We start from the raw sequence: 13,004 nt of genomic DNA, 5'->3' as shown, positions 1-13,004 counted from the left end.
AGATACGATATGCAAAGATACAGATGTAGTGTACAGACGTAGGTGTCCCTTAAACAAATGGCAGCACATTCTACACACGGTGCCTGCACTTTGCTTTCTTCCACTGGGCAATTTATCTCAAAACTTATTCCGCATCTGTATACATAGCGCTGCCTCATTCTTTTTATCGGCTGCAGAGCATTATGATGCTGAGACACACCATAATTTGTTAAACCAGTCCGCTAGTGATGGGCATTCATTCCCTGCTGAAGTTTTTAAGGGAATGAGATTAACACTCTATGAGCCGGAACTGGGCAGCTGAGCATAACAGGCATCGCTGGGCTGGTGCAAGGATGTGGGGAGCAGGGCGAAGGCGCACCACGGGGAGCCCTCGCCTGCAGGAAGCCGGGGAGACTTGCACACCGGGTCTGCTTCATGTGCAGGGGGGTGTGGACCACAGAGCATTTTAAAAATGCTGGAAAAACAGCCAGCGTTGATGTTTATGTTACTTAGAGAGGCAACCCGGTGCCTGCATATTGCCAGCCTGCTCAATAGAAAAAAACAGGTCTGTGGGCCTGATGGCCCCCATGTTCTCCTAGCTCTGCAGCAAGGGCCCTTGAGCCCGTGGCTAGGTGAATCCAGGGTGTGGGTGGCCCAGGAGACCTCAGTCACTGGCCCCTCTCCTTCCCTGTTGCAGGGCCCCGCTCCCGCTGTGGGTAGCAGTGAAAGAGGCAAAAACAAAAACAAACCCCACAGTGAAAACAGAGAGAGAGACATTATTTTACAGTCTCCGGGGGAGGGGGATAATCAAACCGTGGGATTCTGTGTACTTTTTCACGTAAGGTGGTAGGAGTGTTGCACAGTTTGATTGGAAACACAGATTCAAGCATTAAGAAGACTTTAGACGCCTGCGTAATTTCTCATAGTGAGAAAATGAATTGCTTTGGCAATGTACCACCTTTTAAAATAAGAATTCTGCGAAATACCCTACAGTATTAGTGAGTCAGTCTAAAAATTAAGAAGCCTTTAAAAGCCAAGTTTCACAGCCAGATTCTTAATTTAGTTAAAGTATAGAATGGTTTAAAAAAAAAAGAATGAAAGAAAAGAAAAGAAAAAGGAAACAAACCTTCAGGCTTATAGAACATCCACTAAGAGATCTATGTGATGGGGTGGCTCCGAGACCCCAGGGAGAGCAGAGCCACCTCCGCAGGAGGCAGGCACCTCTGCAAAAGGAGGCCCTGCTGGAAAGGACAAAGCTCTGTCCTGTTGGTCACCAGGCAAAGACCTGGAAGGTTCTAATGCCCCCAGCAACTTCAAAACAATACCTACAAATGGGAGGCTTGGTAAAGGAAAGCGGCTCCCACTCTGCTCAGCTGAGCCGAGCCCACTCACAGAGGCAGTTAGCAGAGTCTTCCCGGGCAGACCCAGGGACGCCCCGCTGTGGGATGGGAAGATCATACAGGCCAGGCCGGCAGTCATCAGGAAGTCTTCATGAAAGTCACAAACTTGCAGGATGCATTCGAGCAGAGCAGGAGCAGGCAGCGAGATCCTGGCTCACTGTTCTGGGCCAGGTCACAAACATGCAATGGGGGAGCGGAAGGTGTGAAGGCAAGAGAGGGCCTCCACCTGGGCCCTCTGGCCTGGACACCTGCGTGTCCACAACTCTGTCTTTTCCTTTTTTTTTTTTTGATATTTATTTATTTATTTTGGATTTTAAGGGTCTTGCCATGTAGTTTAGGCTGTCCTTGAATTTACAATGATCCTCCTGCCTCAGTCTCCCATGTGCTGAGATTGCTGGCATGCACCACCATGCCCAGTGCCTCTTTCTCTCTCTCTCTCTCTCTCTCTCTCTCTCTCTCTCTCTCTCTCTCTCTCTCTCCCTCCCTCCCTCCCCGTCCTAGAGATTGAACTCAGGGCCTCCGCACTGAGCTACACATCCAGCCATTTGTCTATGTGTTTACACAGGGTCTTCCCAAGCTTCTAAGCTCCCCAGGCACAGCTCAAATTTGCAAACTTCCTGCCCCAGCCTCTCAGAGAGCCACTTCTCTTAATAACCAAATGGCTTTGATTTTGAGAGGCACAAGACTTCAGTCCCAACACATGTCCTATGCCAGGTGGGCTCCTGTGGCCTGAGAAAGTCCAGAGCCTCAGAGAACCATATGGAACAGAGGCTTTTGGTGTAAACATCCTCTGGAGATGGGAAGTGGTGAGTCTGGTAAAGCCTTGCTGGGAGTGGGAGCTCTCTCGAGTTTCAGGCCATGGGCTCAGGAGCCAAAGCAGAGCACAAGTGCCCTGACACACTCGGGATCTGAGCAGAGCCTCCCCTGCACTTGGGACCTGGAAGTGCTACCTGTGCAGACCTCCAGGTGCTGGGAGTGTCACAGAGCTGCCTGCAGCAGAAGAACCAACTAGAAGAGCCCTTTCCCTGCACTGTCATCCTGAACACTGGCTCCTCACAGCACCTTCCTACGCGCCTTCCACACTCCCCAACAGCAGCTGCTGCCCTGCAGACATGGGCCCTAGTGAACAAATGCTCCACATCCTCTGCAAGCTTCCTTCCATGCCGGAAGCTTGGCTGGTGGTTTCCATCCATACCACACTTGCCCTGATCCCAGGAACTCATAATCTCTGGCAGAACCAAAGACCTCTTAGCAAACCCAACTGCAGGGGCCACCACCTGTAAGATTTAGGAGCCAAATTCTCTCTCCTCTTCAGACAGCCCCAGAGCTTAGTTCTAAACCCCAGCAGCACTTCCAAACTGCCAAAGGTAGACAGTTACCAGGACGACATTGAATGAGTGACCATAACCGTTCAAAAAATTATTTAGGATCCTTTTCCATGATTTGTCATTTCATGGTGGTTCCATCGGTTCCGGATGAATTGAATAGTGGGTTACTGGAGAAAAGGAATTTGACTGAGCCAGGGAGGAAGCCAAGTGCAACCTGAAAATGCTGTCTTGGTTACTTTTTTCTCATTCCTGAACCAAAACTCTTAACATCCAAAATGAAGGAAGGAAAGGTTTATGTAGGGCTCAGGCTGTGGAGATTTTAGTCCATAATCAGCTCCAAGGCAGGGTGGCACGGCCCAGGGGCAGCCATTCATGGTGGCAGAAGACAGAAAAAGCAGTAAGAGCAAAAAGGTAGGGAAGAGCAAGCCTCTTCTTCTCCCTTATCTCAGGCTACCTGCCCTAGCTAGGGTGGGTACAGCACTCCACCCTCCCCACGCCCTCCTCTCACACAGGCTAAGGATAAGGACGCGTACAAAGGGAGGACCCTGACTCCTTGCTGAGTCACTTCTAAGCTTCTCAATTAACACAATGAATCAGCCCTAACAAGGGCCTAGCTAGGGTCTTGAGGTAAGAACTGCTATGCAAAGTGCTGTTTTCTAACAGAAATCTTTGCAGGCCAGAGCCCAAACTCATCCTTACGTGAGTGCCTACACCAGTGGTTGTGAGAGATCACTCACAGCCACTGACTCTAGTGAGGTTGCCTGCAGAGACAACAGGGTACGGACTCTCAGAGAGTAAGGACCAGTTCCACCCCGGGGGAGGGTGCTGGGAGCTCTGGCTGGGAACTCTGTTTGTTGAGTGACTTGGGCAGCACTGGGAATTAGTCTCTCCGTCTGCCTACCTGTGTGTGGAACTTGGGTGTTATCTGGAGGAAACTGTCAATGTGTGCAGTTGTGGATCTGGCCATCCATCAATACATGACCCCATCAATACATGCAAATGGGCTCCTTGTCATTTCTCTGGGTCTCTGCTGTCCACTAAACCCTGGCCACCATAGTAAGAGCAGGCACTGGAAGGCAGACACATGCAGAGGGGCAGTCCAGTGCATGGGACTGTGTTTTCTGAGGCCTGACTGCAGGGAACATGGATAATGCCAATGCCAAGGGGTTCAAGTAGCAGAACATCGGGCTAGAAGGACCTCAAGTCCCAGTCGTGCTGACCTCTCCTCCCCTCTGGTCCTAGGGCTTGCTGCATAAACCAAGGACCCCACTGAGCTCCATGTCAGCCAGTGGCATGGGAGCACTCTGCTGTGCTCCCTCCTGCCTCTTAGTTTACTCTCCGCCCTCCTTCGTGGCTGCTGCTGTTGGGAAACCCTGACCCACCTGCCTAACGTGTGTCCTGTGACTTTAACAGATTGGCGCTCAGATACTTAGCTGAGTGGTCACAAGCGCAAGCCACAGGCACTCCCCTCCCCCGCTGATGGGGTGGTGCAGAGGAGAGGCTAGCTTCCCGGGATGTACCTAAGGGCCTTGCAAAGTCACTGGGGACAAGTCAGGTCATGCGGTGTCCTCACTGCTGTGTTCCTTGGATCCTCGCTGCCAAGCCTCTGTCTTTGCTTCTGCCAGCATTTGCTTCCCAAAGACCTGCTGCCGCAGCAGCCAAAATAAAAATGTATGGAGATTCTGCAGCGGAAATAAACAATAACTTTATTGTTTATCCACAGCCTCTCTGGGATATGAATCATGAGTTTTCAACCTGTCATTGGGGCCAGCCATGGAATGCAGGTTTCTGCTTCTTTAGAGGCCCCATCGACTCATGTGCACAAGCCCCAGTGGCTTAGGAGGGTGGATGTGTTGGGAGAACCACAAAGGACACATCTGTCCCTGTCCTGGTGCAGACCAGTCTGCCTGCCTATAAATCTCCTAGATGGCAGCGCACAGAGGCACGAATGTTGCCCACCCATCCTTCATCTGAAGAGGAGTCCTGGATTCACAGGCAGCCTTCTTCCCTCCCCTCATCCTCCCTGGTTTTTCATGCTGTGTTGCGACGTTTTGTGATGGAGCTCCTCTCCTGCTGGAGTTCCAGGATCTTGGCTCCAGCTAGGGGCATCCGGCTGGACATCTCCCTTCCAGCTGGCCTCTGACCCAGGCCACGCACCTAGATGGCAGGAGGGTACAGCTTCTCCTTGGCACCAAGGGGAAGAGCTTGTCTCTCCCTGTCTCAAAGTTCCTCTCAGGAGTCACATCCTGAACATGACACTGGGCCGAAGACCTCTTCCCAGCTTGGCTCCCACCCCTGAGACTGTCTTATCCACAGGACAGCTTCTGTCCTTTCCATGGCAGTGGCATCCAGAACACTGTTTGCTGTGACCCTCTCCTCCTTGGGCTTCAGCCAGGCCTCTCAGCTCCCAGATGAGAAAGCCAATAACTTCCATGGAACCTTTGTCATTAAGGTGCTGAGGGCCCTCCACCTCTCTGAGCCACTATTATGAGTGCTGGGACCAAAACCACAGGAAGCTATTTTCTAATCGTCCCTCACGATCAGAGGAAGTCCAGGTGGCCTCTGTCCCTGCATCCATCCATCAAAGCCACTGAGCAAACACCTCAGGGGGGACAAGTCAGGAGGTGTGTGGGTAGCGAATAAATGTAAACCTCGTCGGCTGCTCTTTCTCAGCCTCTGTTGGCATAGCCAACATGGCATGGCACAGACTGCACCCCAGAACTTCTTTCTCCTCCCTTAAGGAGGAATAGCAAGTGCACTGGGCACTCGGTAGGAACAGCAGCCATCCTGAACTCTGTTGCTTCCTTGGGGGACACCTGAGGCTCACCTCTCACCCTGGGGTCAGTCTCTGCAGTTATTATGGTGAGTCTCAAACCTCCAGGTTCCCCTCAAAAACTTCTTACATGTCCCATACACCAACTGACCTAAAGATCTCAAGGAATATCCATGTCCAGGCGCCCAGGCTTTCCTGAGAGAGCATCCCTAAGCTTGGCCCTACTCCTCAGAGCCACGGTGACCTCCGTGGTGACATAAATGTGCCTCCTGGTGAGGCGACCCAAGAACAAGATGCACTTGACCCCAGGCCCATGACCCATACTCTGAGAATTCTGCAGGCAGAGGACAGGGATGGACTGCTAAGAAGACATGCTGGACAACTGTCATCAGAGAACACTCTGAGCCTGTAACGCACAGGTGGACCGAGAGGCCGAGGGCAAGATCCCCAGTGCACTGAGAGGACAGCCACACACACAAGCCAGACTGCCACCCTCAGCCAACAAGGGCGCTCCGCCCGTGATGCCGGCCCTTTCCCCATCCCACCTAGCTCAAAGACAGGTGCCTCTTCTTGGGTACCTGGGATTGTCTTCCAGCCTTTGCCAGCACTCTGAAGCCAACATGGTGTCCATGAGGTGCTACCCTAGAGCCTCACAAAGGACCAAGAAACTGGTAAGTTCTTAGTAGATATTTCTACAATGAATGGGACTAAAGTTCGAACTGAAGAAGCCTAGCCCTTTTTTGGAAATTCTCCTCCAGTGCTCTACAGCAGTTGGTCACTCAAGAAGCCATTATTAACTGTGGCAGTTTGCAGGGACACCAAAGAGAAGGGTCCATATCCCTCCAGTGACAGAGCCAGCCCAAAGAAAATGCTTACAAGAAATGCAGCTCCATATTATACTGAAAAGCAGCTGTCTTGTTCACAGAAGGGACATGGACAAGGGTGGGAAATGGGGTCCATCTCTACTTTTGGGGGAGTCATCAAAGACCTTCTGCAAAGAAATGTGCAGCACTGTGATGCTCATGCATGGTCAGTTTTGCACACCACTGGATACTTGGCAATTTCTGGAGGTCATGTTTGGGGAGGAGCCAGGGATATCCCCTGCCCTCTGAATCACACAGCCCCAGATGCTGGCCGCATGGATGCTGAAGAGGCTGCTTCCAGCAGTTACAAGCAGGGGATTCAAGTCAGCCAGATATGATTTCATGGGGCTCAATACTTAACTGCTGTGATCCTCCATTCCCTCATCAGTGAAACGAGGGCACTGATAGCACCTATTTATGAGGCTCATTTCCTCCTGTGAGGATGGAATGAATTGGTGCACACTGAAAGCTTGAGGGCAGCGCCGGGCTCATGCATTTAAACGGTTTTTGTTCTCGCTGTTATGACGGACCTAACAATTACCAAGCTGGGACAGAAACCCATGAGCTTTGCCCACATCCCAGGCTCTTTTTACCCAAGAAAACTTCCCCAGTGGGGTGTGAGGCATAACTTGGTTGATCCTGAAGTCCATCTTAATGCCCCCTAGCAGGTCCAATCAATTCTCGGGGTGCATGACAGCGATGGCCAGGCCCACAGCAGGGCAAGGTGCACGAGAGAAGGCTCCGAGCTGACCTGCTCCTCCAGAGAAGCATTGCCCACGCCTGTCCACTTCCACACAGGGTTTCCTGGTACACACATGGAGACTGGGACAGTCGGGGGTCTGGAGGTCTGGTCACAGTGCCGGGGCTCTTATCGGAGAAGGTCTCCTTCTGTCCTGCCTCAATGCTCCCTGGGGCACAGAAGGGGGTGTCCTGCCTGTGCCCACCTGGGAAGGCAAAGGAGGTCTGGGACCTGTGGTAGGCCCAGGACCCCTGTGGTAAGACACAGTACCTTGGCTTGCCAAAGCAGAGGCCGGAGGAAGGTCATCTCGGTAGCTGGTAATAATTCATACAAAAGCCATATGACACTTCAGGGGCATGAATAACAGTGTTGCAATTTCCAAAGAGCCTGTTTGTGTCATGGTTTTTCTCCTGTCTTCCCTTTCTTCCTTCTAGACCCAAATTTTATCCTGCCAGCAGTCTCACAACGGCCTCAGCGTGGCTGCTCTTGCTGCCTGAGGCCTCCCTCTGACCTGTTCATTCTTCTTTCCTTTCCTGATCCCCTTCTTCTCCTTCTTAGGAGAAGCCTTCTTCTCATTTTGACATTTCACATTGCTGCCAGAGTTGGCCTTGAACTCATGATCCTCTCATCTAAGCCTCCAGGGTAGCTGGCACTGCAAGCCTGTGCCCTCACACTCAGCCTTGTGGTCCTGGTTGACTCCATGCCCAGGTATTGGGCTGAGCCATCCCCGGCCCCGTGTTGAATCACAGCCTCCCTCCAACCCTGGCTGTACACCGCCACATTTACAGCTCACTGCGTGCATCCAAACGGGGTGCAGGAGGTGCTTGCTAAAACACCGTTTCATCTTGCGCTTGGTACTGAGGTCGAGCACATGGATCTGTGCAGAAAATGCTCTTTAAAATGCATTACGTGCATGCGTTTAAAGAGATGCCTGCTGCTCGGTGAATTTCAAAAAGGAGCAAGCCAGTGATGAATGACCTCGGTTGTTACCAGGCTAAGGAACTAGGGGCTCTGTCTGTCTGCCGGTAAATAAAGCGTGGACATCTATCACCCACAGAGTTCTGCGTGAGGGAGGCCTTAAACCTGTTGGACAGCAAAGCAGCTTGCAGCTCATCAGAATATCACAATAAGGTTCTGGATGAAACACAAAGAGTCACAGCAGTGGGGGAGGGTCTCAGGTTTGAGACTCTCCTGCGCGCTCCTGACTGTGAAGTGGCATCTAGGTATAAAGGATCCATTCACAGGCTGCTGTGGGGTACAGATAAACAGGTGTGGCTGGGCTGCTTTTCTGTTGTTCGCAGAGATTGTGTTTTTGAACTTTCCAGCCTGGATGGTACTGTGAGACAGGTCCTGGACAGATCTGGCTTAGAAGGGGAAGAAATGAGCTGACTTCCTCAATGGTATGTTAATTACATGCCTCTGCTTCCACTGGTTCCACATTGCTGTGAAATTAGAAACGGAACCATCGATTAGCAAGCCATTACTAGATACGCCTTTGTCCAGAGCTCCACGTGTAGGTGCCATGGGACAGATTTTCGAGCTACGGGAATCCACACAAGTTCTCAGGACTCCAAGGCCCCTGTTGAGCCCCACGTCGCCGAGCAGATGGGCTTGGCAGGTGGATCTGATGCCTGCTTTGGGGGTAAAGCGAAGCAGCTTCCAGATGAGCCACATGTGCAGCAGCTCTCCTTCGGGGAGCAGGGGCACTGTCTGTAGACGGCCTCTCCAGGAGCTGCAAATCATCCCAGGGCTCCTCGGGCCTGGGTGCTGCCTTTGTCATGGGCGATGCACAGAAACAGGTGAGGATGAAGGATGGCTCTGTCCCACCAAGGTGAGCAGGTGCATAATCACCCTGGGACAAGTGCTTTGGGCAATTATTCACATGGACTATTTTTTCCAAGATGGACAGCTTCTCATCAGGGCTGGTGAGAGCTAGGTTTGTGACCTTGGACAAGTTATTTGCTTCCAGGAACTTCCCCCTCCCCTGTCTGCTGATGAACATCCCTGACAGCAGTCCTCGAGGTGCCTTTGTGAGCCCTGTCACCCCATCACTTCAATATTCCAACCCATGCTGGTTAAGCAAAGCAGTGAATGACGGTGGTACCGGTTCATCCTGCACAGAGAAGCAGGCTCCCTGCTCCGCTCCCCAGAGCAGGCCTCATCCATTAAGCAAGCGTTTATCGAGTGTTTGCTGGGTGCAGAGCTGCAGCCTGCTGCCTACTGGGGCCATTTTGGCTTGCTGAGCTCGGAATTCATGAGGTGAGTTGTTTGAATTTAATGCCAGACACATTTTCGTAGCAGGCTCCCCATCTTCTACTTGCTAAGAAGACAACAGTGCATGCTGTCAGGGTGGAAGCTCCCGTAAACCCCTGCCCGGGTTCAAATCCTGTATTTATCTCTTACCACCACCACAACTTGAGCAAGTGAGCTTGCCACTCTTGTTACAATGCTTTTAAAACAAAGCGCTGTGGCCAGAAAGCCATGCAGACCCTCCACCCAATGGACTTTTTCACTGCCTGAGCCCACAGCATGCGAGTGGCTCTGTCTGTGCTTTTGCTTTGTGACTTTGGGGCAGCACCTGTCTCAAGCTATTTATTTTTATCTTTATTTTCCTTTATTCTTTTTATTGGTACCAGGGATCGAACTCACAACCATGCACTTGCAAGGCAGGTGCTTTCGCCACTGAGCTAAATCCCTAGCTCCTTGTCTCAAGCTATTTCTGAGGGGCAACAGGGATGTCAGGTCCTTGGGCATTGTAGGGTTGCACTGATAGGATCACCTGGCCGAACATGATCTAATCAGTTTCCCAAAGCCCTGCCCCGACCACGTTGGGACTTTTGACAGATCTAAATAGTAATAGCCCACGAAGAGGCACCTTCATGTAGATCATCATTCACAGTTACAGGGGCAGGGCCATAAGCCCTGTACAGCTGTTTAAAACATCTAAAGCATTATTATCTCAACATGTGGCCATATAAAAAGCATTAAAATATTTTACATTCTCTTTCTCTACAATATTTTTTTAAAACCTTGCATGTACTTTTCTCTTATACCATATCTCAGCTCCAGAGCTAAGTTTTGATTGGAAGTAATGAACCTGTACTTAGATTTCATAAAACATAAAGAGGAAGGATGTACTCTAGCTATCCCAAACAAGTTTTAAAATGTTGCCATAACGGAACCAAGTGCTCCCAGTTTTAAATTCTAGTGGAGTCAAAGGAGACACGGGCCCTCGGGCACACTGGCCCTGATGGGTACTCTGAGAGGCCACCCGTGATAGTGGCTGCAGCTGAGCACCCTGGAGAATGTGCCCTCGTTGGCCCCAAAAGCCCTACATAGGACACCGAGCTCGGCACTAGCAAAGAGTGGGCTTGGGCTCTGCAGGGAAGGGTGAGTAGAGGGTCTCCAGGGCTGACCGGCTCCCAGACAGGGTCCTGCTGCAGGGCAGGGCTCAGGAGACCAGAGTCACCCATCCTTGCCCTGTCTTAGAGCACATGCCCACATGACTGCTGCAAATCGGACTGGCAGAACCTCCCAGTAGTTTCTCAATATGACCCAGAGTACCCCCCGCTCAGGGATCTTATGCCACCATCTGTGAGCAACCGAGGCTTGTGCTGTGTTTGAAATACTATCACGAGTTAAGTGGAAATGGGCCCCTGCGTGACTCATGCCTCCCACCTTCCTTTGGCTCCTGGAGCTAAGTGAAGGCAAGCTGACTATTGGCTCTACGGCGACCATCACATCTCCTTGGTGTTCTCTTTTTCTACTCTAAACCCTCTACATTCAATCCTAGCATCACGGGAAGAGAAACCTAGAAAGGAATTATCGGCCACTTTCACTTTAGTAAAAATTTGCTTCAAACCCACCTCTCTGGGGTTGACTTACAGCAGGACGTGTTGTAGGATCCTCAGCAGCAGAACTGGGAGGTTACAATCTCTGGCCAACCAGAGCCTGGATGGAGATAGAGAAGGAGCTCCCAGGATGCTGTGTGGTTGGTCCTGAGGTCATCCCTGAAACCAGGGAGCAGCCAACCAGGAAGTCACTGTGTTGTCGTGGACACCCGGGTCTGGCACCTCTTCCTCACAGCACCTTCACCTCAGCCTTCTCGTGAGCCACGGGGGCCACCATGGACCCTCTTCCTGCTATCTCAGGCCAACCCTGCTTCGATGGCCTTTTGTCCTAACACTTTCCCGGGCCCACTGCAGGGGTTTCCCGTGAGCATCTCCACGGGAGAGGGCCCATGTCCTTGCTCTGCTAAGGTGCTTGTCGCGTCGGCCTTTTACTCACCCTCCTGTCCACGGAAGTGGCAGTCAACACCTGTCTCAGCTATTGCGTCTTCGGTGCCTGGCCCCTGGTGGTTCCTTCTGAAGGGGGTTGGTTGTCAGTCTGCAGAGGAAACTCCACACAAGACACGTGCTTCCTGTTTGTCTTTCTATCCCAAGCCACCATGGCCAGTGTCTGGAACGTGATTGAACTTTAGTAAAGGTTTACTGGATGGATGGCTGAATGTGTGACGGCTGGTAGCCGAGAATGGAGGAGAGAGGGAATCTGGTCCTTCTGGGCGGCTGTGATCATAGGCACAGACCTGAGTGTTCTGTGAGTTCTGAAACTCCCACTCAGCCTAATCTCTTCCTGCACTGGCCACGAGTCCCATTTGTCTTGGGAGAGGGGACAAGGACTGTTTTTCACCGTCCAAACCAAACTGTGGCTTTTAAATTATGCACAGGTATTACTTTGATGGAAGGAAAAATGAAAGCAAGCCTATGTTTCTTAATTCATGTAATGAGAGTCGGAGGTCCAGAGACTCAGTGATGCGGGAAGGGTCCACCTGCAGGTCATCTACACTCAATCAAGTAGAGTACAGCCGGAGGAAGGACCGTGTGGCTCTGGTGTGCTGGCGTAGACTCTTGGGCAGTACCTCACCACACAGGAAAGGTACACGGCGAGGTTCCCAGATGACAGTGTCCTGGGATGGCGTGGAAAGCAGGAGGGGAGTGCACCCTCCACAGCTCCAAGAAGCAGGGTCCTTGTCCTTCACGTACCGTCCGTATTGCCCGGTATTTTCGTTGTTATCAGAAAAGAGCTTACTTTGACTCCGAAACACAGAAGTAGATTTAGGAGAAATAAACTAACTTTATGTCCTTGCTAGACTGCCACACGGTGTAAGAGACACTGGAGAGAGGAAAAGAGGAACCCGAGCGTTGAAGGTGGGGCTCAGCTCAAGAGACACGCAGTCCAGTCGGACAGAAGGGGCTCCCTGGGAATTAGTCCTCGTTGGTCTTCCGGTTGACTGCTGTTAAAATATAAGACACCCATCTCTGAGTAACTGCTTTAAAGGTAACAACACACAAGGTACTAACTATTGTTATGCTCCTATTATTTTGTCACCAAATTTTGTTTTACTTATTTTTCCACTAAAAAAGTACTCTTTAAAGTGCAATTTTAGATAAGTGATAGATGATTTTTCTCTAGTCTGTTCCATGAAATGCTTGGGACATACTTGTACTAAAAAGTAACTGTTTGTCTACAGTCTCAGTGTGCCATGTCCTGTATGCGCAGTTGCCAAATTCGGCAATCCTGTGCTCGGGAGCCCGGGGGACCCCTGAAGCTTGGTGAGAACTGGGTGCCTGTTTCAGGAAGGGTCATGGGGCTCCTGAAAGACCCCTCAGGGCCACAGACCAGAGCTCAATGAACTTCTTCTAAACACTACATAGTAAATAAATTCCACAGAAGTATCTGGAAAAGACACATGAATGGGTGCCAGTTAGATGCAGGAAATTCAAGTTTGGGTTCTCACAGATAAATCTGGTACATCAGTAAAAATATTTTTCCTCTCTTGATTTTTCCTTCCCACCACATAGAAAGGTAAAGACTATGCTTTGCTGGCAGGCTAGATTTTGCCCACAAGCCCCAGTTTTCTGA

At 51.0% G+C, this 13,004-nt stretch overlaps 1 long non-coding RNA gene across 6 annotated transcripts in view; it reads right to left on the bottom strand.

The window, feature by feature from the left end:
* Positions 1-13,004, bottom strand: part of LOC106029068 (uncharacterized) — a 112,526-nt gene that overhangs the window by 51,400 nt on the left and 48,122 nt on the right. For 4 of the 6 annotated variants that reach the window (XR_010047279.1, XR_010047275.1, XR_010047276.1 and 1 more), the window contains exon 4: positions 10,968-12,375. This is a non-coding gene — a long non-coding RNA (uncharacterized LOC106029068). Of the gene's footprint in view, positions 1-10,948; positions 12,376-13,004 lie in introns of all 6 variants that reach the window. The other 2 variants (XR_010047277.1, XR_010047278.1) reach the window with 2 other exon arrangements.

Source organism: Cavia porcellus, unplaced genomic scaffold (assembly GCF_034190915.1).
Source record: "Cavia porcellus strain 051 isolate PalLab524CR breed Dunkin Hartley unplaced genomic scaffold, mCavPor4.1 scaffold_5, whole genome shotgun sequence".
In the NCBI taxonomy this organism is placed as follows: Eukaryota; Metazoa; Chordata; class Mammalia; order Rodentia; family Caviidae; genus Cavia; species Cavia porcellus.
This window is presented reverse-complemented; position numbering and strand designations above follow the sequence as displayed.